The sequence below is a fragment of the Lepisosteus oculatus genome, chromosome 7 (assembly GCF_040954835.1).
Source record: "Lepisosteus oculatus isolate fLepOcu1 chromosome 7, fLepOcu1.hap2, whole genome shotgun sequence".
Lineage (NCBI taxonomy): Eukaryota > Metazoa > Chordata > Actinopteri > Semionotiformes > Lepisosteidae > Lepisosteus > Lepisosteus oculatus.
This window is the reverse complement of record NC_090702.1, coordinates 36689-59174: the sequence shown is the minus strand read 5'-3', so window position 1 is coordinate 59174 and position 22486 is coordinate 36689. Positions and strand designations below refer to the sequence as shown.

Genomic DNA, 22486 nt, shown 5'->3' with positions numbered 1-22486 from the left:
TTAAGGGGACGGACCGCCGTGTTTCTCAAAGTGCGGTTCAAAGACAACCCCGCAGCATACAAAACCGCCTGTGCTGTCTAGCGTCTTAATGCCTGCTCCGCGTTTCGTGCTTTTAATCAGCTGTAATGATTGCTCCTTTCTCAAGGTATCTACCTGTGTGCGAAATGTGGCCACAAGCTGTTTTCTAGCAGGTCCAAGTACGAGACCTCATCCCCCTGGCCCGCCTTCACCGAGACCTCATCCCACCTGCGAGTCATTCAGGCGAAACGCTCAGCTTGTTCGCTTTAGTCCACACGAAAGAGGTTTTTTTCTGGAAATAAATAAATAAAATTCAGATAATAACCCTATCGTTTAATAAAGAGTACGTGGAATACATGCAGTAATTGTTACATACGGTGCTTTATCGCCTGGCAAGTTTTGCATTATTTCAACAATGTAAAAGGATAACGTAGGAACCCTATTTTATGCTGCAGCAATATTGTTGCGTTTCCCCAGAACAGATTTGCTCTCTGGCAGTGGAGTGGGTGGGACTGCTGGGGCTGTCCCCCCGCTGACCGCAGTGGCTCTGTGTTCTAGGTGTCCTGTGGGAAGTGCGGTCAGCTCGGTCATGATGGTAGTCGTGCAGAGCGCGTTAGCCGCGCCTTCATCCCCACCCACTCGCTTCCAAGTTACACAGTGCTGGGAAACCTTAACATGCGCACAGAAGAACCGTCTTCCTGTTTAAACTCTGGGAGGGTTTTATGTACGACAGGCTTTTGCTGAATATCTTTATCAGTGTCAAAAGTAACTATTGACAAGATCAACATGGCAGCCTGCTTTGGAATGAGAAGTGAATCGTGATCCAGAAAGCACGAGGGGAAACTACAGATGCAGCTATTCAAAGTGCGCGGCACAGACACGCGCTGGAGGTAATTGGCTACGGCCTCGTGCGTCACGATGCAAAATACCGCGGTACGTGATTGGATGACCGACAGGGGCACTCGTGGTGCGTTGGTCGGTCATAGAAAGATTTAAATGTCTTTACTGTGCCCGTTTTAGTATTGAATATTTATATGGAATTTTACCACTGAAGGGAAATCTTAGTAGCTGAGCATAAAAAGAATAGGAGCATACTGTAACGCGTGTGAAGGCCATAAACAATATTAATTTTGGAACTTAAACATACAGTATATGGCTGGTCTCGGTACTTTAAAGAAAAAATACACACCAGTATTCCATTTCTCCATAAACATTTTAAGCATCGAAGTCTTTAACTAACGTGATACCGGAGTCAACAAGCATACTTTTAGAATTTGATTAAAAGGGAATATGGAATATGTAATCGCGGTTCTTAAGAAATTAATAACGATATCATTATATTCATGTACCGCAACACAAGCCAGAATCCAGCGGGAGCCATGACTTTTTTTTTAACAAACATTTCTTTGAAAAAATAAAACGTTTCCCTGGGTCAGAGATTAAATAAAACTTCACTCGCACAAAACAAATTTATATTTCTAAATATCACAACATGATCGAATTTAAGTCATTTTAATAACAATGAATAGTCACCTATGCGTTACAATATAAACATTTATACTGATTTAAATCGCGTTTAAATCGCCTTTATTTAAAACCCATAAATAAAGCTGATACTGTTTAGACTTTTAATTATTTAAAACTGTATTACAGCAGCACAATGCAACGTAAATAGCTATCTTTGTCTTCTGCGTAATAATGTTCACCTCTCTGTCCAGCAAATTTACAATAGTAATAATAATGAACTTTATTGTATATGGCGCCTTTAAAGGTGGCTCCTCAAAGCGCTTTACAGGATAAAAACAATAACAACAATACTGTAAGGCTGGGCAAATGACTTTTTTTTTAAGAAATACAAAATGAGATATAATGATGTGTTCCGGCTTAGACATTAACGAAGAGCATAACACGTGGGCGGCGTAGCGGTCGGCTCTGGCTTTCCCATCTACTGTACACACTGCAAGTACAACCCCCCTCTCTGCGGGAGTGCTGGCTGTGAGGAATTAAACCGGTTTCACAGGTATTTTCAAAGTAGAAGGGGGCGAGATTTCCAGCGAAAGACACCTCCCCCCCTCCAAAACCCAGGAAGTACAGTACTTACTAGTTAAGAAAGCTAGGCTTAATTGACTAGAACCGGGGAGGGGTGTTGGTTTTGCATAAGGGGCGGCTTACTCAACAAGAGTTGGCTTATTCCTTCCCTGGCTCATCTAATTTCTTTAGATACACGATTCCACATTATATTTCCTATTAATCAAATTCTAAAAGTATGTTTGTTGACTCTGGTATCGAGCGTATTTGCAGAAAAGCTTAAAACTACCACTTTTTATACACATGTTATTTCAGGTTAGTTAAAGACTGCGATGCTTAAAATGTTTAGGGAGAAATGGAATACTGGTGTGTATTTTTTCTTTAAAGTACCGAGACCAGCCATATACAGTTTACATACTGTATGTTTATGTTCCAAAACGAATATCGTTTATGGATTTCACACACGTTATGGTAAAATTCCATATAAATATTCAATACTTAAACGGGCACAGTAAAGACATTAAATATACATATACATACTGTATACAGTACAGTATACATGTTCCTAAATCAATCTTCTATGAGCATGTGAAAGGCATGGTGAATGTGGACCAGGGCAATACTTTACAGCTTGTCCAAGGTCATTCATTATTAATACTATTAGTAATATCTTCGGTAAAGACTTTGATGGCGACAGCTCAAACATGAGAGGTTGAGCTTTATTAGCTCCACCTTGCGGAAATTCAGGCTACTATTATTTTACTTGTGGTATCATGCGGCGCTATGCGAGAATATACGGTATTAATACCGTAACTTGCAGTATACTGCGTCAAGCGCGCCAGAAAATAATGCGGTATCGCCCGCTTGTTTTGAATGGCTGCATCTGTATGTGGAATGGCATTTCTTTACACAAAGGGTTGTGGGAGTATGGAACAAGTTGCCCCAGCCTTGTTTTTACCCTTCAGGAAACAGCTGGAAGACTTCAGCAGGTCAGTTAGCTACTATCTCCTGAACAGGCTGCATGGGCTGAATGGCCTCTTTCCTATAACGAAAGGTACAGAAGGTGGCCCCTACTCCTGCAGTGACTTGTGCTCTTTTGTTTTCCAGACAAGATGGAGCAGTGAAGGGGCAGTCAGAGTGGACAAGCAGGGGTCTTCAGGAGAGGGCTGAGAGGCCCCTGTGCTTCGCTAGGGTCTGAGCAGATCATGAAGTGCACCGATGGGTAAATGACCATGCAAGACAGCAAGAACTGGGCTTCTGCTTTATTTTTCCACAAGGACACACACACATTTGCTTTTAATTTGTTTTCTTGAGTCCCACTCTCTTTCTGCAACCACCTCTGCCTAAAGGAAAGCTCATCATGGGGTGAAAGAAGACTCAGAACATAAATCTCCTGAGCTTGACATCTTAAAGAAGGTGCTGTTTGGTTTCATAGACATGATCAGGGTTTTTCTGATCAAGGACAATGCTGTAGCTGACAGAAATACCGCCCTCAACTTGAGTGACACGTTTCTGGACCAATCACGATGGACTTCCATGTTCTTCCACGGAAATACCGCCATCAACTTGAGTAAGTCGGCTCTCGATCAATCACCGTGGATTTCCGTGTACTACAGCGAAGGTACCGCCCTCATCATGAGTGAAGCGGCACTAGGCCAATCACCATGGATTTACCTGTCTCAATCCGAGCGACGAAGCCTTTGTCCAATCAGCGCCGAGATTTCAGCAGGAGGCGGGAGGGATACGGCTCTCGTCCAATCACACAGTTTACATTCCGGGACTTTACTGAATTCCGGCGGGAGGTGACAGAAAAAACGAGTCTATGGAGGTGAGTCTTAAAGCGCCTCCGTAAAGACTCTTCGTTACGCAGTAATTGAAAATCAATATAGATGATAACTGTGACTTTTCTGAAACCAGCCCTGAAATGTAACAGGTATTTTGGTTATGTTGTGTTGTAAAAACATTCTGGACTGATTTGCGAATTTATATAAAGAGGCTAAAATTAACCTTACTTTAATTACACAGATGGTATGTTAATTTTTAATCTCATTGAAAATAGCATGAAAATATATTTTTAATTGACTTAATTATTATACATGCACGCTATTATAGATATATGAAGTGAAATGAAATAGATGTAAAAGTGTATTTTCAGACTATATCAGCCCTTATCTTTATTAACCTGGTTCAATCTTTTTTTCAGAAGTGTAACTATATTATACTATGTACCCCTGATGACATTATTGATATGCTGTATATACTCGTGTTTGTATTGTATCTATTTTTATTGCTACAATAAAAAAAAGTTTTAAAAGAATTGCACTTTCGAGAAATTATAGAGAAAAGTTAGTGACCTTAAAAATACGAATCGTATTACATAATATATCTGTAAAGCAACCGGAAGGCACTGATTTCACAGGTGTCTCCCTGATGTGCTGTAGAGTGGGACTGCTTGACGATGGATGGATGAGCACCCCTTCCTGCAGATGCAGTACTTTGACACCAGAGGGTGAAAACATTTGTAGAAAAGTCATTTTCAGATGCGTTGTTTTCTTGAGAAAGGGAGTCTTCATTATCCCCAAGGTGGACATGTGTTTCATGGCAGCAGGCAATATATAGAAAAGCACACAAGCTGACAATGCACAGGCACATGCCCAAGAGAGTCATCTGTTGAGCAGGGTTGTGGCCGCAGGTCTACATGAGAACTTGACCCTGTTTGTTTTCAGAGGGGGAAAGCTGTATCTGTTTTCAGAGGGCAGGGATTAGAAATCGTTAAAAAAAGGGTGTGGAGGGTCCTCTAGGATGGAACAGGCTTTGCGCAAATGTGTGACGGAGAAGATGTGGGGAAGGGCTGGAAGATCAACAGCAGTGACATTCTGACAGCACTCCTTCCCTCCTCCAATTCAGATTCACACACCAGCAGAGCTGTGCACAAGTTACAGCAGTTTCAATAAGACTGATCAAACAGGATTTACACAGGACATTTACACCTAACATCCAACACAGAACATTACATTATAGAACAGGCTCACTGTACCTCAGGCTGGGACAGGAGATCACACACTGTATTATTATTATTGAGAGACAGGCTCACTGTCTGTTCCTCAGGCTGGGACAGGAGATCACACACTGTATTATTATTATTGAGAAACAGGCTGACTGTTCCTCAGGATGGGACAGGAGATCACAGACTGTATTATTTCTCTCCCTGTAGGACTCGACATTGTTCTGATTCTAACAGGATTGGGATACGATCTGTTTTATTGGTGAAGAATGTTTGTCTTGTCCAAGAATATTTCTCACCGTGTGGCAGAAAGTGTATTTTTCTTTGCTTTTGTCTTCAGGCAATAGGAGCACAGCTTGTCCTCTCTGGACATTCGGGTCTTTGTCAGCCCATTGCTATGGCTTGATTGTGGTCTCTGAACCTGTACTTTGTCAGAGTCTGTATCTCTTTGCTGTTTTTTAGCCTGGTCAAATATCCAGCTAGTGTGTATTGTCTGTTTAGGATTCTGTAGCATTACAGTTTGGAGGATGTTTTTAAAAATGTTTTTACTCTTTTTCATAGAGTATCGACAGGGTGTTTGTCCCATTTGGTGTAATCCTGCTCTGTGAGGGGATCCCACATTTACCTGCTTTATAGGGCAGTGGGTCTGATGTCTGATTGCACTACTTTTGAATATTCACAGCCAAATTTTGTATGGGGGATTGATGTTGTAGAGCCCCCTTTTACTGGCATAGAATGCCCTGTGTGCCGGCTCCTTCAGTGACTTCACTGCCAGGAAAACTCCCAGATGAACTGATTGTCAGTCAGAGGTATGTGTAGTTGGTTGTGTTCCAAAGTGTTGTTCTTCAGTGTGTTGTTCTGTTTTCCTGAGATCTGGATCTCTTCTGGAAAACCAAGACTCTGGTCTCACGCAGAAGGGCTGTCAGTGTCCAGGTCTGACAGTCCTGCTCCAGCAGTGCCAGGCTCTGCTGTTCTGGGTCCAGATGGGCTGGCAGTGCCCAGGTGTGACAGTCCTGCCCCAGCAGTGCCAGGCTCTGCTGTTCTGGGTCCAGATGGGCTGGCAGTGCCCAGGTGTGACAGTCCTGCTCCAGCAGTGCCAGGCTCTGCTGTTCTGGGTCCAAATGGGCTGGCAGTGCCCAGGTGTAAATGTGATGGGATGTGTGGCGATGTGGTAGGAAACCAGTCTGACTCTTACATTGTGCTCAGTAAGGAGGGCCGGTTATCAGATATTCAAGATACGACAGAGTTCCTTTCCCAGGTTGCTGTTCACACTGAAGCCCTGGTAGCTGTTGGGGTCGAATCTGTCTCCATTCTTACAGACGGGCGTGATCAGTCTTTGATTCCAGGCCTCAGGGAAACAGCCGGCCGTCAGGATGAGGTTGAGCAGGCTTTACTTCAGGTCTGAGCTGCAGTTCGAGTCAAACATTGTTGACTGTCTTGGTCTGAGGGCCTGGAGTTTGTGTTCTGGTCTAATGCTTCTGTGTCTGGGATCTGTTGGTAGAGATTTTCACAGTATATTTTTCAGACTTATCCATGTTGGAGGCTAATTCTGCTGGTTTTCATTTATGTCAATGGTTCCATTGTTCCTAGACATACTTTTGATTTATAGACTCCTATAGTGTACGTGCTGTAGGATATATAAAATTTACACAAATTATTCTCTAGTTGAGAGTTGTCTGTGCTTGTGCTTTTCTTCTTTAGGGTGTGCTTGTGGTGTCTAACCATCTCACAGTATCTGTGGTGCAGATCAGAGTGGTGTGGTTGTGTTTTTGTTTTAGTTCTGGTAGTTTGCTTCAGGTGTTTCTGCACTCTATCTCAAATTGTTTGATTTTGTTTTTGATGGGGTTTCATTTTAAAGTTTGTCATTTTGATTTTAAGGCTAGTTTCTCAAAAACATTAATTATTTAAATTTATGTCCAATTTGTTGGTTTGATACAGAATGTTGTGAAATGTAAAGGAACAAGTACTGGGTTTATTCCCTGCTGAAAAGAGAAGAAAATAATGTTTTAGCTGTAGAGCCTTCTTTGAGTTTTGAAATGCAGTTTATTTTTGTTTGAAGTTTGTCTTTAGGGCTCTTTAGCATTCATGGCTGTTTGGAGTCCATCTGTGTGCCTGGTGCAGGTCATGCAGCTGGCTGGGCTGTGTCAGTGTGTCCCTGTGCTGCTGTGCTCTCTTGATCTGAGTGGGGCCTGACAGTGAAGGCACTCTTACAGCACAGTCCACCACACTGATGCCCAGAGCTGAGCTGAGCTGACAGTGAACTTACTTGGAGTAGTTTTGTTTGCACCAGGTGGCAAAATCTTCTCTAGTTGGCCCATGACCCCACACATCTGCCTGCAAGAAACTAATAACAGTTGTCTGCAAATGTGTCTTACTTGACTGGTAATGTACAAATTGTACACTGAACAAAGAGAAAGGAGGGCCATACAGATCCTCGGGAAGCACTTGTGCAAGAATGCAGCTTGAGACGAAGTATGGTTGACGCTTAGGCCCTGAGTTCTGTCTGTAAGGAAATCAGCAACCCAACTGACAAGATTAAGAGCAGCACCAAAATTAGACAATAGTGTGGTTGCCAGTAAATATGGTTGCAATACTATGATTTATTTATCTACTTTATAATTTAATTCATCTTTAGTGTCCTGAAGCTAATTTGTTGTTTTCATCAAAACCTTAAACATAAAACATACATGACAATAATAAAATACAACAACGGTACATTACCATAATGCATATCATAAGATTAAAATTAAATCAGACAATTAGCTTGTAAAAAGTTCATAACAGTAATTGGATTCCTGCAAGCAATATTTTAATTGTTCAACATCTGAAAGCTTTTAGGTATAAAAGAAGGATCTTCTAATATTTGTTGTGTGAGATTATTAAGATGTCGCTCTGTTGTTTATTTTGAGAATATTGCAAATACCACCAGACATGTATCATTTTATCATAATTCATCCTTCATGAAACTTAAAATAGTTTTCAAATCCACAGTGCACAGGCTTCATTTTCCATAATTCATCACATCTTCCCGTCAAGAAAAGCGCGATATAAGTGAAAGGAATTATGATGAATTCAATAGAAGCAGTAGGAGAAGTGCCCCCTCTGTTGGCCGATCCGTGGAATTAAACTGAAAAAATACATTTTGATTCTTACAGAAATGGTGCAATGGCGCCACCTTGTGGCCATTAAGCAAAATTTCACCTTCAAAACTTTTTAAATTGAAAATACCGTTAACAGAATGAAAGTTTAATAGTTTTTAGTTCTTAAATTTTATTTATTAATAGTTAATTTTAAAAAATGTAAGCATTATCGAACACAATACAAACAAAAGTACAGATAACATTTCAAGACAAAAGCATCACAGGGATACATATTATAAAATAAATACAAATTATAAAAAGGTTAAACAAATTGAAGTCTGCACCGCTTTCATATTTTTACAATTTGAAACAGTCTGCAGATTCTCCTTTACATCCATATTAAAATGCTCAAACATCGGATTTTTCCCAGACCATTTCATTTTGTGTACATGATAATGTGCCATTCTAATAAAGTTACAAATGATATTTTTGTATCGTTTTCGATGGGGCTGAGATTGAACATGCCATATATTTCTTCAAAGCAAATATAAATATTGGTCTATTTTTTAATATAATTTGCAACTTAGTCTAGAAAGGTTTTACCATGGGACATAACCAAAATAAATATTGAAAAGTTACTGTCACAATAAAACACATTTATCACTTATCTCAATTTTAAATCGCTGGACAACAAGGGTCTCAACTGGGTAAGTATGATTAATTATTTTTTATGAAACCTCCTTAACCTTATTAGTTATACAATATTTATTCGGCAGCATCCACATTTGCTTTTCCAATCAACCCATTTTATAAATGAGGAATTCCAATATACTGTAACAGTGAGGATATTGTCATCTTGCAACAGAGATCTTAATTTATTACATCCACAAATATTCATATAATTGTTTAGTCTCCAAGTAACGCTCCTAGATTTTTTTCAAGACTAACTATGAGCTGGACTTTAGTTTGTAAAAATACTCTTCACCTAATTGTTAGAATTGAGGAGAAGCTTACGGGGATCTTTAAAACTTAAACATGTAGCCCGTTAACTATGTTGAATTACAAAGTGTCTATTTCTGCTCATCATAAGCGTCTGCAATTTAATTTTCAGCAGAGTGTATTTGATGAAAAATGTAATCAAACAAAAATGGATTTGCAGCTCGCAGTGCAGCTCTTAAAACACTCTTCACACTTTAAAAGCGTCAGAATCGAGGAGAAGCTCACAGGTCTATTTAAAACTTATACACATGTAGCCTGTCAACTATATTGAATTAACAGGATCTCTGGAGTATCAGCATGTCATGCGATTGAGTTTATCTGGGAGAAGGATCTGGCTGAACAGCGGAATAGGGTCTGGAAAGATGTACTGTACACAGTGTCTATTTCTGTACATCATCAACTTAAGCAATTTAATTTTCTGCACAGAGTGCATTTAATGTGCGGGAAACAGTCTAATGCAGCCATCTGTAACAGACTTGTGCTTGTGTTGGAAAGAGGGGAGCTGTCTGTTTTTCATGTAGGATTTGGAAATGCTCCCGGTTAGTGCAATATCGGTTTATGGTATTAAAAACTTTCAAGTTTAAATGCAGCGGTCACCTCTTAGGATCCCAAGAGCTTTTGATCTCTTTAACTAGTTTCCAGGAAATTCAAGAAAAGATAATTACCTGAATTTGTGCAAAAAGTGGAAAAATATAAGGAAGAAGGAATATGGGATAAATTAAACTTTAACATCCACTTAGTGATTCATTGTCTCGTGTGGCTGGTATAAGAGACGCACTGAAATTGATTGCAAAAAGGATTTGTAAGTTGGTGATGAAACAGTACCAATTATTTTTCAAGTACATACATTTCTGAATTATGTGTAGTAAGATGCTACATATGTTCTATCAGTCGGTGGTAGCGAGTGCCATTTTCTACGCAGTGGTGTGCTGGGGCTCTGGGATTAGAGCAGTGGATTCTAAAAGGCTGAACAAGCTCATCAGAAGAGCAAGCTCTGTCATTGGGTCTGACCTGGACCCCTTGGAGGTAGTGGCTGAGAGGAGAACGATGTCCAAAATGGAGGCCATCATGGACAACTTCTCCCATCCCCTCTATGACAGGCTTGCAGAAATGAAGAGCACGTTCAGCAATAGACTGATTCATCCACGGTGCAACAGGGAGCGCTACAGGAGGTCGTTCTTGCCTTCTGCCATAAGACTGTACAACACATCCACCTTGCGTCTGGGCAGAGGCAACATTGACAGTGATCTGTTCTCTTTCTTTTTCCCCGTTTACAACCGTGTTTTGTGCAATATATGCCAGGGACCTGTGCATTACATCTATATTTATATTCATATGTGTGATACTATTTTTCTGTGTACTGTTCTGTTCTAGTTTGTTCTTTCTGTGTCCGGACTGTGAGTAACTCTTGTATTGTACTATTATTATGTAATTCGTTGCACTGCAATTTCCCTCACGGGATCAATAAAGTATCTATCTATCAAAAGCCATCTGAGGTTGTTCTGAGGAACACGATTGTGCTGTTCCATTACTGTCCACAGTGTCATATTTATTTTTTTATTGTTCTTCTACACACTTCAGGACTAATTCTGGTTGTACATAGTGCATGATTTAAAGTCCAGAACTTTGTTCATTGGTTGTGCTCTTTTGCATGTGAAACCTGCCTACTTGTGTCCATCTTTAATGAAACAAGAAGGCACAGCCAGGTCTTGACTGAGTTTTTATTGTGCTGATTTGTAGCCTCAGTCCTGCAGAACTAAGTAGAACAGTACAGGGGGAGAGCTGCTCCTTTCGGAATAACCTTCCCAGGATTTTACAGTGGCACAAGTAGGCAAACTTGTTTGAACAGGAAAAATTGTCTTTTTGGGTGGTGCAGGCAGGCCATGATGGTGATTATCCAAGTTACTCTTGGAAATACTATGATGCCTTTTTTCAGACCCTTTGAATGCCTGTTTGTGCCAAAATGCTTTCCCACTGGTGTGTAGTCCTGATGGTCCCAGGAGGTCAGTGAGCATAGTACCTTCTGTTCCAGAGATGATACCTTCAAGTTTAAAGACAAAACTGCAGTTAAAACTCTTATCTAACTTTCACACTCTTGATAATTCAATTGGACTTGTAAACATATTGTTCTTGTAACCTTGTATAACACACCTTAAGACTGAGTACCACCTACAGTGGTAGCATGTTTATTGGTTTTAAACATGTCTAGGGGATCAAGGCTGAGGAGAAGGAAGAGTTGAGGGGTGGATAAACACCAGATAAACTGGGAGTGTTTGTTACAGATTTCACAGGAATTTTACTGCATTATCTCCAAACAACAAGGCAAAAATGTCCTACAATATTCTGTCATCTTACTAGTTATAGATCCTTCAGCATGAGCTAATGCCTTCTGGTTTTACCATGGTATAGCAGGATGTGTGAATGAAGCATCCAGCTGTATTTTCATGGCTTTGCTCTAAAACCACAGCTACTGCCCAGGGTTCTCAGTAAAGTCTCACCCCAGTCACTTTGAGCAGAAGTGAAGCCTCTGCAACCTCAAATTTTGGACAATCACTTCAATTTTTTTAAATCAGTTTCTGCATAGTCCAAGTCTAGCAATTATAATTTGGACCTTATTAACAACAGTAATTTCTTTAGCCAGTCCTAGTGCTCATTAAGAGATTTGTCTTATGGTTGAGTAGGCAGTGAGGATCATGATAGCTCACTCAATACTCTTCTTCCACTGTTCATTCTGGTTTACTTGCGAGTCTGTTGGTTGAGACCTGCTAATTTTATTGGATGGTTTACATTGACGTAAGAATGAAATGTGCCTGCACTAGAGGAGCCCTGGGATCCTAGAGGATGAAGGCTGCCTCCCAACGTAGATTGGAAACTCAGGCAAGAGAACCAGCAGAAAATAGGCCAGAGCTCCAGGGCGAAGGCCAGGAACCACAGTGCAGACTGGAGTGCAGGTTTGGAACTGGGAGCTGTAGTGCAGAGTGAAGGCCTGGAGAAAGAGCAAACTGGAACAGGAGATGCAGTGTAGAGTGATATTGCCAAGTTAAAATTGAACCCAGGCTTGAATACGTGAGGAACTCTGTTGTACCTTAATTTTTACAGTCATCCACTTTTGTATATTTTGTTTGCTTTTTACATAAGCTATCGCACATAATATTTTTAATTAAGCTTTAATGCAAACACACTCTTTAATTGTATGTTTAAAATTCACAATATGTATAAATACATTACTTCTCTCTGAAAAAAGGTAACCTACTTACATCTAACATTTTCAAATTTCATGGTGCAAAACCTACCGCTATCAGAAAACAACTTAAACTTGATAGGTTAGTCTAGTCATGAACATTCTGAGCAAAACCATTTCTCCTGTATTTTAAGGAAGGTTGTGTGGGACTGGGCAAAAGAGAACAGTGGAAGAAGGTACATTTTAATATGTAAGTGGAGTTGAGTATTTTTCCCCCAATTGCTTTCTCATACTTTTTTGTACTCTGAAGACAAACATTTGAGGTAAAGCAGTTGCCACATTGTCAACGATTTGTTGAGCTCTGTGGGCTTTGCCCTAGCTTTTGAAATCACTTCCACAAAAAAAATCACTTTTCTTCCACCCAATAGGTACAGGAGATCTAAATTAAACTGCAGTAATTAAACTGGGTCTCAATTCCTCCTTACTGATGTCAGCCTTCATTGAGGTGCACATGTGAAGCTGCTACAGATCCAGAAGACGATATTGATCTTGGCCACCTTGTGGATTTTGTAAAGAGTAGTGAGATTCTGCTAAGGTCAGACTGGAAAGGCAATGGAAAAGCTTCATTTCTAAAACGGTCAGTTAACTATATAAACAAAACAAACATTTAACCAATGATAGTTACCATTTTAAAGGACTGATGGCTTGTTTCAGCATAGGCAGGCAGTTAAACTCCAGATTATATCCTGGAAAGACATGGGTGTGAACTTGTACTTGTGACATTTTATATCTCATCTGGCAACGCCACCACATGCTGGTTGTAGTTGCAGGTAGTAGGTATGTATTACTAGTACCACAGCAGCTAAAAAATCATGTTTTAAACTAGTAAGTGCTTGAGGAGGAAGCTGTCCACATTTTTTGGTTGTAAAGGAACAAGAAAGTTAATTGCAAAGTGAACAATAGATTGGTTTCCACTGCTGAGCCTTAAAACCGGAAGATAATTTTAATATTGCCTATAGAGCACTATTCCAGTAGGAATGTGTCCAGCGTCCACCTCCACTTCCCCCCCAGTTTAATTGCAGTACTGAGCCTTTGGATTAACACTTGCAGTGTTAAATGTTGCACTCAAGTAAGATGGTAAGATTTATAACTTTTATAAACCTAGAATAGTACACTTGCCTATGGAAAAAAAGACAATAGTAACAGATTAAAAAACTACACCATTGATGAATCAATCACTTAAAATGCCATTATAGTTCAAAACTTGGCATAAACTAGTATGTGTTGTAAACCGTATGACACAGTTATAACCTGTGCAGTTCAATCTGTGATTCAGGGAAACTAGTACATTTACTCACCTTTTCCATGCTCTACACGAGATGCAAGTGTTACTAAAGAACAGTGTGCACCAGGAAGAAAGCTCTGCATCACGTTTTGCAAAAATGACAGAAGCACTGAAGATGAACCACCTCCCAGGGTTTGATGCTGTACATGAGGTAAGGAAAAGGGATACTATTGATAGGCCATTTGAAGTTTAGTAGTCAAAGCCATAGTCTATCCTTCTCAAGGGTAGAGGTACACAGCTTTTGTGTAATCACATAAGCATATTACCCAGCCCTTTATTGAAAGAACCCAAGGCGTCTGCCTCCGTGATGTGGCTAAGCACTGTTTGGGACTCCCACAATGGCAGGAGTACAGCACCTCCTGTTCTCAGGATCACACTTCACAGGGGTCCACGGGTCCTCCTTCCCAAACCCTGGTTCATTCCAGCTGGGAAATGAAGGACAAGGACAGCAGCTCTGGTTAACACTGCTCATTAGGTGCCAATTCTTAAAAAAACATGGAAAACCTGAAGAGTAAGTTTGTCGGGCCAAGACGGGGTATCTATGCTCTATAGCAGTAGTTCCAAGTCTTGGTGACCTGCACACCTTTGGGACTTTATTTAACTTACAATATATTACTTTAAATCTCCAACATGAGTAAGAACAGGGAACAAACCAAAGTCAATGAAGGGTTTGATTGTGTAACTAAGGGCTGAGCTGAAACAAGGTCAACAGGAACAGGATTGGGAACCACTTCTCTAGAGTTAAGAGCCACTGGAATTGTTTCCCAAGATTCAGGAAAAGTTATTTTCAATAAACTGGGAAACCCTCACTTTGGTGGGCAGGTGGAAAGTGTCATAGCTTAACAGAAGGATTCCACATGAAGGAAAATGGACACTGCTACAGTGTACCTACCCAGCTCACAGTATCCTGACCTTTCCATCAGGAACAGGCACTCCAGTCAGTTTACTAGAACCAGCCAAGTGAACGAATCTAAGAGCCCCCACTCATTAAAAAAGTCAACTACAGAAAAACAGCACTTGACAAAGAGGCTTGTCCCAAAAACAGCCAGATGTCACCACTTTATAAATGCTGAATGAACACAGGAGCAGTGACTTTTTACACCTTAAGCTGGGCTGGCACCTCCACAAGAAACCTGAGTAAAACCAGTTTTCCAAGCAAAAAAAAAAGCCAAAATCAATTGGAAACAAAAAGAAGGCTTCACAGTTGAAATGTGTTTTCTTTCTTCTCTTTTCAGGATGGAATATGCATATTACTTGTTCCTTTCCAGACTGCGCATGCTGATGCAGGTACCCACCTACAATATCAATAGTCCACCAGAAATGGCTTCATGCAGCTCAGCTGCTTTCTACCAGGTAATCAAGAAAAGTATACTAGTTATATTTTACCTATGAAATATAATTATTATACTATTATAGGAATGCAAACTAAATGGTCATAATCAAGTGTTTGATAAAACAACCTTGTAAAAACTCATTTAAATCAATATTTAGCAACAATACAAACACTTGCTGCTCCAGTCCAGGAGTGGTAGTCCCCTTTAACCCCAGAAAGTGAAAAGCCAACTAGTTCAGCCCTGTAAACTTAAAGCAAATCTCAAGAACATATTCTACCCCACAGAGCAGCCTGTACTCACCCCTGTTCTGAACCACTGAATGGAAACAGGAGCAAAGGGAGTCCTCTGTTTAATACCCTGAGCAGGGCTGGCACCTCCCCCATGGAATGTAGCAAAAACAGAGGAGCAAAGCATCCACAGGTGACAGTCGTAGTGGCTGTGAAACAGGTTTAACCCACAGTTAAAAGGGATGTTCCTTAATGTCTTTTTATAGGACCATACATGTGAATAAGGATTTAATTGTACTTGTGTATATAACAAATAAACTGAACTGAATAAAAAAACAGCCTTGTAAACACACACATATGTAGGAGAGATGAGTTTCTAGTCATCTGCAGATATAAATGTGAAATTTAAGAGCCCAACCATTACTTATTGTACTCCCACCATGTTCATTTGTCATATAAATTAACTTTTTTAATTAATGTTTTTTTTTCCTCAGGAGTGTAGGAGTGTTATTTTTTCTTGTGTTTTTTTTCTGTGTGATTAGTGATGGTTTTGACCAAATAAAATTTTATGTTAAGTTAATATCAAGGTTGCAGTTATGTTTTGTTACACAACCAAACATGTTGTGTTTATATATGTGATATACAGTGTGGATATATATACACTTTGAACATTTGAAATTATTTTAAGGATCTTGAATAATTTGCAGTTTGGCTTCAAGTCACTTTTCACCATTTATGAGTGAAATTTGAAGGGATAAAAAGGTGGTTTAATCACTAAGAAACTGCAACTAATTGAATAACAGGAGCAGGGTGCTATTTAACAAGTGTTCTTGGTAGTCATTTGGAAATTAATTTGGCTTTGGGATGAGAGATCAATAGGTTAGCTGGCTAATGCTTGTTTGGTCGTTGGAAGCAGGTGTGTGTTGTATTAGGAGCGGTGGGGGTTTGGTAGTGGCCCTTTGAGGAGCCGTTGGGATTGGCCCCTGGTGAATTAGCTACAGCCGTGAGGTCATCGTGAGGCTTATAACAAGGCAGCCCAGGTGGGTGGGTGTCTGGCTCTCTTTGTCTCTTACTACAGCAGGTTACTACAGAGAGGCTTTATGTTATTAGAGTGGTGGTTGTTAGGTTTTAATGTCATTATTATATAAGGTAAATTATTTTGCTATGCTTTTTTTAACCAGGAGTTGTTGAAGAATTGTAAAGCTTTTGCAAAGATGTGTTTTTAAAATTTAAGAAGTGTCAATACTTGAGAGTATGGAGTGAAGTTAAGATTAGTGTGAAGTCTCTATTTGCTTTTGGTTTAGACAATTTTTAGTTTTCCCCAACACTTATACATTTTGTTTTAGTGTATAAAACTCTTGTTGGTAAATACTGTGATCTCTTCTCTAGAGCTCAAACCGGCAACAGGAAAGGCTTTATATCCTGACTTGACAGTTTCACTGGGACATCAGGGAAGACCCTTCTCTGTCCAACATGCTGGTGTTCCAGTCTCTGCTGGACTGTAGAAAACTGGAGATGCAGGTCAGTGTGGGGTGAGCTCTTAAGGCTGGGAGAAGTCTGTATGGCACTTGTTCTGGTCCCCTCTCTGTGGCAGTGGGGTGGCCATCAGTGTTTTGCTGCCCTTGTCTCCTTCAGGTGCTGTTCTGAGAGGCAGATGGTGACAATGAGCACATTCACTTGAGAGAGGATGCTGGTGGAGTTTCCAGATGAGATTTTGTTGGAACGGTGTGTGGAAACTGCACAGACCAGCTTTTTATAAGGCTGTTCAGCAGTGGTTCTGATTGTCTGTGAGTTAAACTACACTGCAGTACTCAGAGCTTCTCAATGCACAGTATGGAGACACCGCTTGGAGAATTGTTCAGAGGAAGCTCACTGGCTGGATAAAAGGATACCCACTGTGTGACCTGTTGATGCCCACCTGTGCATATTGAAGTCTTGTGGTTTTAACAGTGGAAGGTGAAGAGGTGCTGCAAGCAATCCTTGAATATTCTGGATGCCCATGGATCTTGAGCAGTTGTAAAGGTAGTGTCTAGGAGGAGGTGAGTTTCACTCTTGTATCCTGTTTTTTTTTATTTATTTATTTTTACCCTTAAGAATTGGCTTAGTTTTGGAAGACTTCTGGTGATTTTTTCTATCATGTTTGAGTGTTGGTTTAATTCGAGCTGTAGGCTTTCTTATCTTCTGGGTGCTGTACTATATACTGACATGTATAGTACTAAACTGGTACTGTAGACAATGAGTAAAAATTCTTACTGTTTCAAAGTGAAGAGGATCAAATCTAAATCTCTACTTCAGGTTCTGCTGTTGGAAGGGTTGACCAGGCCTTTGCTCCCAGAGGGATGACCTTTATTTGCCAGGAATGTGCAGATGTGGCACACTGTAGACTGGGTGCTTTCTCTTCAGTGAAGATCTGCTTGAGGAGTTCTTAGTTACTAAACCAAGACAACAGCTGTTAGGGGACCCTGTCAGAGCTGCTCAGTGAGTTCTCTACCACCCAGGAGTAGAGACCGGGGTGACTGTGTGTGGGGCAGCTCTGGGCTTGACATTGCTTGATCCTCCTTCAAAGGTAGGAGTGGCTTTCTGTTCTGACTGCCACTCTGCACACCAGCCTTGGGGTGGCTGTTTCTAGGAGCACCTGAGCCACCTGGCTGGTTGAGCTATAACTGACTGTTCCAGGCAGGAGGGGTCTCTGATTTTACAGCCTTTGTTTAGTTGTAGTTGCTGGGGTTCTTTGTGTCTTCTAACTTAAATGAAGTGGTAAATTAGGAATGGAAGTCCAATACTGAAAGTGTTGTGCAAGCACAGGGAAAGATCTGGCTAAATTATTTTGCTAAGGGTACCAGTGGAAAATGGAGATTCACAGTATGTGAGATTTATTTCATGGGTGCACACATGTAAATAAATCTAACATTGACTGAAATTCTGAACTGAATTAAATTAAATGGGGAAACCTATGCTCCAGTCTAGTGTAAGGTGGACTTCCTGATTTAGCCCAGTGAGGCTGTATTTTTCCCCATTATCTGCACTAAAAGCCATGCTGTCAGAGGTTTAGCGCAGAAAGGGGAGGTATGAGTTTCTAGGTGACTGAAGTGGTATGTATTCTCTTGTGAGAAGGGAGAGAGAGCAGTATGGAAACTTACTTGTGCTGGAGGGACTTCATTGTTTGTGCTCCTGTTTAAACTGGCTTTATACTGCATATTTTTCCCTTGGCTCCTGTGTATTGACCTGTGACCATACAAGATACTATGGTAGTAAACTATTTCTATTTTTACACCTCTTAGAACACTTGAATGACTTGATTAGGGAATGTTAAGCTTAGTTTTACCAATGGCTTGTTCTGCATATGTACAAGCTGTAATCTCCCTAATGGTATAGAGCATGCTGTAGCTGGAAGGCTGAAATCAACTTTAAGTGTTAAAACTCAAACCGTTCCCCTCTTATGGAGCTCCAGTCAAGGCTGCTGCTGTTGGTACTGAAGATTGTTAGTGGTTTTTGGTTTTGTACTGCTGTGGAACCTAATTATTTTTTTTTGGGGGGGGGGACTTTTTGCTCTTTTTGTAGTAAATGCAAACTTACTGCACCTCTTTCATTGTGTGTTGAGGCATTTTCTTAAAGCATTGTCCACCACTATTTGTTTGGGTATACAACATTGAAATGTCTGTCAATTCTCTGTACTGTAAACTTGTTACTGTTTTTATGTAGAAGTACTGGTAGTTTTATTTAGGTGTGCATTAGATGTACTTGTATGTACCCTATGTCCAAATGGGAAAAATATCTTCCATTAACTATTTTTCCCCTTTACTTTAGGAATGTTAGTCTTCTGTAAATTGACCTAAAGATCTGAGTATTTGTGTGGCACAGGGAAGCAAGTTGAAGAATTCTAATCTCTTGCCTCAGAAGCTTGCAAGCTAATGTCAAGGAAGAGAAGCAAGGGCATCTATGTCCTGGGTGAGCAGGACAAGGATTTGTTTTTTTTTTTTTCTTTCAGCCAGTAAGGATCCAGCATTGAGGGTTAGGATCCGTGATCCATCGGGATTGGGGTGGAGTTGAGTTGGATGCACTGAATTTGATTCATTGTTGTTGTTTGGTGCTACATGTTTATTCTAGTGAGCTGTTGACAACCATTAATGAATATTGCAAAAGGATCCAGTTTCCCTGGACGTCTGCCGTGTCAAAGGAAGAATGTTGAGGAAGCGGAAGGCTGTGTCTATTTCAACTAATGCCTGAATCCCTGACCTTGGCTGCTCTGTGATGGGCAGTTTGCAGGAAATACTGGTCAGTAATCCAGTCAGCCAGAGTCTTTAATGCTGATCCAATTATTGCTCTTAACTCAAGTGCACTCTTGTGGCCAAGGTAAAGGTGAGTTTGAAGGTACATAGAGGGGAGGTGTAGGTCAAGGTCTTTTGGTGTGGATTGTTAATTGATTTTAGTACAATGATCAGTGTTCCCCAATCCCTGGCAAGATGAATCCACAGTGTGGAGAAACAAGATTGGTGAATCCTGTTCAGAGGGAGCTCACTGCCTGGCTAAAAGGATACCAGCTTTGTGACCTGTTGTCCATTTGTGAGTATGGAAGTCCTGTGCTTTGAACAGTGGGGAAAGTGAAGAGGTGTAAGCTGTCCTCAAGTTTCCTGGATGCCCATGGATCTTGGAGGAGATGGAAGGGTAGTGTCTAGAAAGACACTGTGCCTGGAGACAAGGTGGGTTTCACTCACCCAACCCCTCCCCCCCTCTTGGATATCTTCTGGTGGCAAATGACATGGTTTTTAATGTGTTAAACCTTTTTGGCTTTCTTTCTGGGTTTGTTCCCTGCTTGGTTGAAGCTCTCCTACACAGTCATGCACTGGACTGGCTGCCATTCTGACTCAAAGACTGAATTACTGCATTGTATGTGATTTTATTTCATGGGTGCACACATGTAAGTAAATCACATTGGATACACTGCAGTACAACTGTGACTTGGCACACTGCAGACTCCTTACTGGTTGAATCTTTTGGTTTTACATGCATTGTATCAGTTTAAAACTGGTTTGAGTCAAGTGGGTAGTGCTGTGCTTGCTCCAGATAAGGAATTTTTCAGACTTAAGACCTCTGCCTTAAAGTCTCTTGCTCAGCAGTTTCCATGCTAGTTCTTGGGACCATAAAGTGCTGCATGTAATTAAGTCATATGCAAAGAATTGTCTGGACTGGTTAATTCTGCTTTACTTCAAGTATGTTTCAGATATCATACCTTTCTCGAGTCTTCCCAAGCTGAACACATGGTTAAGTAATTTTGTTCCTCCAGTCTTGTCTTATTTTAAATAAAGGTTAATTTCCTTTTTAGTTTGAGATAACTAATGGATTAATAGTGGTGGGAAAGTTCTCTATGGTTGATTGTAATCCATTAATTATCCAAATCTCATCTGATTAACAGATGAGGTGGTAAGTGCTAGTTTAGTCATTGGAAGCAGTTGTGTTGAATTGGAAACAGTGGAGGTGGGACACTGAGCACAGGTTGGGATTGGCTCCTGTTAATCGCCCTGAGGAGTTTTATAAGGCAGCCCTGGAGCCAGTGTGTTCCCAGCTGCAGCAGGTGAATGACGCTCCTGTGATTTGTGGTGGTTTTTTACTTTTAAAATGCTAGTATTACTGTGGTAGGTAATAGTAATAGCTTCTTTTGAGGTTTTAATTTTTTTCTAGGTTTTTTTTTTTTTGCAAGCCAGTGTAATCGGATTTACTGTAGCCCTGAGCTTTATTGGATGAAAATCAAGTGTTTTGTTTTAGTGATCATTGATCCTTTTACGTGGTGAATTAACTAATTGTATGGATAAAGCTGAGGTGATGCATCTGCTCAATTTTTTTTTTTTTTATCGGCTTAAATTGTTAGGACTCACAGACTGTAAACCAATCATCCCACTGCCTGAAATTCCTGACCCTAACCTATAACCTGCACCTTCAATGCTGACCTGATCATTGATCCTAACCCAATCAGTGCACCCATGTGGCCAAGGTAAAGGTGAGTTGCAAGTCAAACTTTTTGTGCATTTGGTCAGCAGTGATGTGCTTCCCGGTCCCTGGCCAGCTGTATGCACAGTGTGGAGTGACGGGCCTGGAGAATCCTGTTTCGAGGAAGCTCACTGGCTGGCCGAAAAGATGCTAGCTGCGTGACCTGTTGATGCCCTACCGTGAGTATAAAGTGCAGAACTTTAAAACGGGAGAGCGAAGACATGCTGCAAGCTGTCCTTACATTTCCTGGATGCCCATGTATCTTGGAGCAGTTGCACTACCCAGAGCAGAGGTGAGTTTCACTCTTCTCCTGTCTTCCCTAATCCAAACCAAATTTGATGCTCTAACCATTTAGTATTGGTGAGTGAGCTTCTCTTTCAGATATCTTTCATGTTGCTTAGTCCAAATTGATCAAACGACCCCCTCACTTGTAAGAATTTTTACAATGGAGGAAAAGGTACTTTTGGTGTAGGCTTAGTGTTAAACTCTTGAACCTCATTGCAACATGCTATCCACTTAGAAATGAGGTGTAATTTTGGATTTGTCTTGTCTCTTTTGGGTGATGTTTGCTCCTTGATTGGGTGAGGCACTGACGTGCACTTGACTGGCTGTCATTCTGGCTCTCAAAGACTAAATTAGTGCTTTGTATGTGATTTATTTCATGGGTGCACACATGTAAATAAATCACTTTGGTTCAATTGTGACCTGATGGATCAGACTCCTTACTGGTTACAACTCTGAGGAGACAGCATGTCAGCCAGGTTCTCTTGATGGGTGTTTGCACAGGAACTGCACTTGCTCCCCTGTGGCACGACAGTGGACTGGAGGGTTTCCTTTGTTTTCTGCAGGGTGTTGTCCTGTTGGTTTGACTTGGACCCTGTTGGTAGTGAAAATGCGGACTTGACTGTTTCTAAGAAAGGAAGAGGACTTGGGTTAAATCCTTCTCTCCATTTCAAGCTCTCTGCTGCCAGTAGGGATGAGAAGGCTTGTGCTCCTGAGGGAAGACCTTTCATCACCAGGAGTGGAGCGCAGATGGGGCCGGTCTCTTTCTATGAAGGTCTACTGGAGGAGTGGGGAGCTTGTTCCAAGTCTGAATGTCATTGATAACATCAGAGGATTCAGGTTTGACTACAATGTGTACACTAGCTACATGTGGAACATTTTCATTGGGTAGACTGTTGTATGGGGTATATTTATGTGTACTGGGCAGATGGCTTTTGGCATGGGACATAGTGTTGTATGACAAACTCTTGGCTACTTCTAGTTTGTACTTGAAGTTGAAAGA

The 22486-nt window shown here is 40.8% G+C and overlaps 2 long non-coding RNA genes across 8 annotated transcripts; one reads left to right on the top strand and one right to left on the bottom strand.

Annotated features, from left to right (window-relative positions):
- Positions 1 to 11080: 11080 nt before the first annotated feature.
- Positions 11081 to 14012, bottom strand: LOC138240784 (uncharacterized). 4 transcript variants are annotated; one of them, XR_011190020.1, is made up of 4 exons: positions 13922 to 14012; positions 13669 to 13795; positions 12996 to 13056; positions 11083 to 11170 (listed from the first exon to the last, which is right to left on the bottom strand). It is a non-coding gene; the product is annotated as an uncharacterized lncRNA (long non-coding RNA). The 4 variants fall into 4 exon arrangements; XR_011190021.1 differs by lacking the exon at positions 11083 to 11170 and adding an exon at positions 11647 to 12131; XR_011190022.1 differs by lacking the exon at positions 11083 to 11170 and adding an exon at positions 11647 to 12115.
- A 908-nt stretch (positions 14013 to 14920) lies between these two features.
- On the top strand, positions 14921 to 22361 carry LOC107076230 (uncharacterized). 4 transcript variants are annotated; one of them, XR_011190025.1, is made up of 5 exons: positions 14921 to 15008; positions 16606 to 16737; positions 16852 to 17255; positions 21252 to 21493; positions 22159 to 22361. It is a non-coding gene; the product is annotated as an uncharacterized lncRNA (long non-coding RNA). The 4 variants fall into 4 exon arrangements; XR_011190026.1 differs by lacking the exons at positions 21252 to 21493; positions 22159 to 22361 and adding exons at positions 19024 to 19164; positions 19324 to 20191; XR_011190024.1 differs by lacking the exon at positions 14921 to 15008 and adding an exon at positions 16278 to 16297 and having other exon boundaries at positions 21252 to 21380.
- The last annotated feature ends 125 nt before the right edge of the window (positions 22362 to 22486 follow it).